Source organism: Eucalyptus grandis, chromosome 3 (assembly GCF_016545825.1).
Source record: "Eucalyptus grandis isolate ANBG69807.140 chromosome 3, ASM1654582v1, whole genome shotgun sequence".
Classification (NCBI taxonomy): domain Eukaryota; kingdom Viridiplantae; phylum Streptophyta; class Magnoliopsida; order Myrtales; family Myrtaceae; genus Eucalyptus; species Eucalyptus grandis.
This window is the reverse complement of record NC_052614.1, coordinates 53,100,729-53,105,480: the sequence shown is the minus strand read 5'-3', so window position 1 is coordinate 53,105,480 and position 4,752 is coordinate 53,100,729. Positions and strand designations below refer to the sequence as shown.

Genomic DNA, 4,752 nt, shown 5'->3' with positions numbered 1-4,752 from the left:
ATCTGGGAGCCTCTTTGAAAGCATGAGAGCATCCAACTGCGAATACAGCCTTGTTTAATTAAATCACTTAAAAGTCGACTTTTAAAAGAGAGCAATTCCAATTTGAGGATTGTTTTCACCACATATAAGTAATTATCTTTAAGAAAATAATTTGCAAATGTTTCATTTTCCACGAAATAAATGCATACTGAAATTTTCATGGCAAAAGAAAATATTTTTCATGAAAATCATTCTCAAATAGAATAGTTAATTTTTATTTATTTTGTGATTAAGGAAAAGTCATTTTCTTTTTAAGTTTACTGCTTTCACGGAAATTCTTTTTTTGTAAATCGATTAATTTTCTGTTATTTAAATATTGAAAAGTTGGAAAATAGTTTCCGAAACTAATTTTCTTCAAACAAAACTAACCTTTAGAAACTAGCAAGAGCTCAAGGAGATACAAAGTTGGAACCAGCACAGCAAAGCAAAATTGTTAGCATTTACAGAGGGAGAGATCACCAAGTACAGAAACCGAAACATAAGGTGTGAAAAGAGAAAATTCAAAGTACAATACAACCTACTCCAACAGTTAGACCCCCACAACCCCATCAATGGTTCTTTTGAATTTTCCTCTGACAAGGTTTTATGTTGCTTGTGACTTTTCTAAGTGGGATGAGATGGGAATCACTGAAATTTCTGATAAATCATTTATTGCCCTCCATTGATCTGCAATGTCTTTGGCAATCTTAATGGCCTCGCTGGCCGTCCCAAAGGCCTCTCTTTGTGAATCCAACTGTGTAAAGTCCATTCCCTCCTTTCCACCCGTCAGGAAATGGGGTCTTGGGAATGCCCTCTTTGGTGAAAAACTCACTCTGCATCACAAACCCTAGAACATGTCATCATCAACTGGAAGATAGCATTCTGAGGGAGATCTTTTATGCTCCTTGGTCCTACCAGTAGCTTATCGCAAATGCTGGCGGATCAATGCTCAAAGCAAGAAGCATAAAGAAAAGAAGAAGCATGCTCCTTTTCCATGAAGAAAAGTTTGTGATGGGGACAAAGTGATCACAACAAAACCATATCCCAGTTTGGTACATAAGTGGAAAAGGCGCAAAAGGAACAATATCAAGGCCACGCGTTTGCAATCTGCCCCCTCCAAGGACTCCAACATGTCATGATAGTTATAAACTACGAGTGCGCATAGTGTATATTTGTCTTTTTTGAAATGGCAATGCAAAGATACATGCAGAAGAGCCCCCAACAGGCCCCTACTGAATTATTTTATTCTATTCTTGCACGGAAAATGAAAGAACAGTTTTTGAGTGTTTCTCTTCACACTCTGCATGTGTTCAGAGATCGAAAGGGATAGGTGATGCAATATGAGACGGGACTAAAGCTAAAAATATAGAATCTCACAAATTTAAATTGAGTGGAATGTTTACTGATGAGAGCTCACCTTGAGCCAGCTAGGAACACTACTCCTATACCCTGTTGCTAAAATTATGGAATCAAACTCCTTTTCTTGTCCATCCACGAATTTGGCTCCAGTTTTTGTGATTTCTTTAACACTTGGCATCACCTGAAACCGAAAAAAAAAAAGAGCCTTAGAAAGCGTAGCATATGCTGATGTCTGTAAATATGAGCAGAGGACAAATTTCGGGGGAAGCCAAAAAAGGAGTTTCTCTTTGAAGTGCCTTCTTAAGACCTTAATGTTGCCAGATTTTATATGTGAAAGAGCACCGACATCGAGCACGGGGGTTTTTCCGGTGATGTTTTTGAGCTCGATTGGGCCAGTTTTGGGCCGCCGGAGACCTAAATGGTTGGTGTTGCCTAAGAGAAGATTAGCCATCAGAAGGAGGAGCTTGTCGACCACTCTCAAGGGAAGCCATTTGAGAAGTGACATTGCTATTCCAAACGTTGAGAAGCCAAAAATTTCTCTAGGGAGAACATGTACCTGTTGACATCACAAAAGCAAAAATTGTCATGACATTTAGAAAAAGAGAACTGACAAATCTATGCTAATCCTTTTTATCCTCATTTATTATTATTAATTTAAAAGAGGGGTATATCTGAATTCTGAACTTCAATACTCAAGTTGCCAGAACTTTTAGTAATCAATAATTGGGTGACCAAAAAAATGATTGGAAAATGATTTCGTGGAAGAAAAAGAAGAACAACAGAGCGAGAGGCAGAGAGAGAGAGAAAAGCTGAACTCACTGTGTTTCTAACAACCATGCAAGGAGTTGCATTATGCCTACAAAGGTCCAAGCTAAGTTCCATCCCAGAATTGCCACCACCCACAACCAAAACCCTCTGGTTTCTGAAATCAGAACCAGACTTGTAGTCACTTGAATGAAGCTTCGAACCTTTGAACTTGTCCAGTCCAACAATGTCTGGCACAAAAGACTCTGCATTCTCTCCTGTGGCAACAATGAGCCACCTAGAAATGTACCGGAACTCCTGAGTTTGAACCCTCCAGAACCCATGAATCGGGTCAAACTCAGCTTTTGCCACGGTCTGTTTGAATTTTGGCTTTATTGAGAAGTGTGAGGCATAGTCCTCCATGTATGAGATGAACTGGTGCTTGGTTGGATACTTGGGGAAATCTTCTGGGAAGCCCCAGAGGGGTAACTCGCAGTACAGCTTAGGCAAATGCAATTTGAGGCGATCGTAGGTTTTGTATTGCCATAGAGAAGCTATGCAGTCGCTCTTTTCTAGAATCAGTGAAGGAACACCAAGCTTAGATAGGCAAGCTGAAGCTGCTAAACCAGATGGCCCCGCACCTACTATGATAGGCTTGTGAACGTCCTCAAACGCTGTTTGAGGGTCTGGTTCTCGATCTTTACAAGAACGCATGATGTCAAAATATGAGAAAAAACAAGATGGGTAGTTCAAAAATGTCTCAGAGGAGTAGAAAGATGAGAGATTTTCTTGTGCTCTGTTTTCACTTCCCCTGTTTCTTCATTCTGAAATGCTCTGTTCCTGGGCTCTGTTTTACATTTACTTCGGATTGTCTCGTGTTTGGACTTAGGCTAGTGTCGAAAAGAGAAAGCTAATGCATAGAAGCAGAATGGCGCAAGTGATGATGAAACAGAGGAGGGGAGAGAGAGAGAGAGAGAGAGAGAGAGGCGAAGGTGGAGGAGGAATTCCGGTTCTTCTAAACAAGGCTTGATGAGTGAGTGGTGGGCAATGGTCAAGAGTAGCTTTAAATAAGTACATCATGCACGGATTTAAATAAAATTGAGTTTATCCTAGAGAGATAGAGTAGATGTGTGCACATGCATGCATTAGACACATGGATAATGCACATCTAATCTTCCTTTGAGTTCCAACGTTTTACAGAAGATTACCTGCAATCTTTTCCTAACTACCTGAGGTTATCTGTCCCTCACCTATCTGAAAGCTATCCATTTTCTATTTTTATTTGTTCTGCAGAATCCTCAATCTCAATGTTCAGTTAACTCTGTTCCTGAAAGGATTTAGTCTTTAGATGATTATTAGATACGTGGAAAAATCAAGCGAGATATCAAATCAAATGAGATGAGACTGAAGATATCACATGGCAAAATATTAGATTAGATACTTTCGCTCTTAACTACTGCTACTTGAATGTTAAATCTAGGTCAAGACCATAAGGATAGAGGGTATAAGAACTAATCCTGATAAAATTTGATAGTTAACTAGATCGACTACTTCTTTAGTTGAAGTTTGAATAGATAAAGTGGCTAGGGTTATGGAACAACACGCACCCATGTTTGTCCAATCTCACTTTTAGGGAGTTTGGCTGGGTTTGATATCTAGAGTTAGGCATTTTGATTCTCTCGTGACCATGGTTCTTTGAATCAAATGACTCGTAGATTTCGATTTCTCGGTGCTTTTAAAGTAGTTAAGATATCTGTGCATGTCCAATGATATGAGGAATGTACTTGATGAAAATGGCCCTTCAATTTCAACAATCATTTACCAATTGACGTGACGGGTTTTGTCATGGCTATGATAATGACTTGTAAATTTTCGACTTGATACTTCGATATGAGGAAAACAAATATTTTTTTTAATAGATATATGTTAAGTAAGATTAACAAGGAGTTGAGGGTGGTTGTGAAATTGCGGCGTCAATAATCAATGATAATGGGATAATAATCAACTCATTTGAGCCTCCATCATGAAGAGACGAACGCTTGTAGATTTCTTAGTGGAGGGAGGCATAATTTGATCACTTGCACTATTAAAATAAAATAGAACCCCATAAATCACCGAAATCAATTAAAATATGTAAAGTCTCCACCGGCCTAATCTTTGAGAGAGAGATGTTAGATATTGCTAATGATTTTAGCATTTTGAGTGAGAATAGGAGAGTAAACAAAGGTGCCTAGTCAATAAAGATAGAATCTCTACGGATTATAACCCCGGACATACCCAAAAACTTGGTGTTTTGGGGGAGGGGACACGGAGAGAGAGAGAGAGAGAGAGAGAGAGAGAGGCAGGCAGGGTAGGGTTGGGATCTGTGAGGAATTGTATATATGTTTGCAGATGGGGGGAATATGGGGTGGGATGCAATGCGATGATATTTTTGTCCACTACAAGTTTCTTCTCTGTTATGCTTTAGTGCCTTTTGAGAATTCAATTCTATTGGACTTTACGACTTTTGCAGGACTTTGTGGGTCAGCTGAAGATCTGCTTGGAGTTCCTTCTAATTTGGAAATGATGAAAGCTAGGGAGTAAAGTGAGGGAGCACAGAGCTTTTGGAATTGCACAGGTCACTCCCACAAA

General features: G+C 39.3%; 1 pseudogene; it reads right to left on the bottom strand.

The window, feature by feature from the left end:
• Positions 1 to 622: 622 nt before the first annotated feature.
• On the bottom strand, positions 623 to 3,100 carry LOC120291965 (annotated as a pseudogene).
• Positions 3,101 to 4,752: the final 1,652 nt, after the last annotated feature.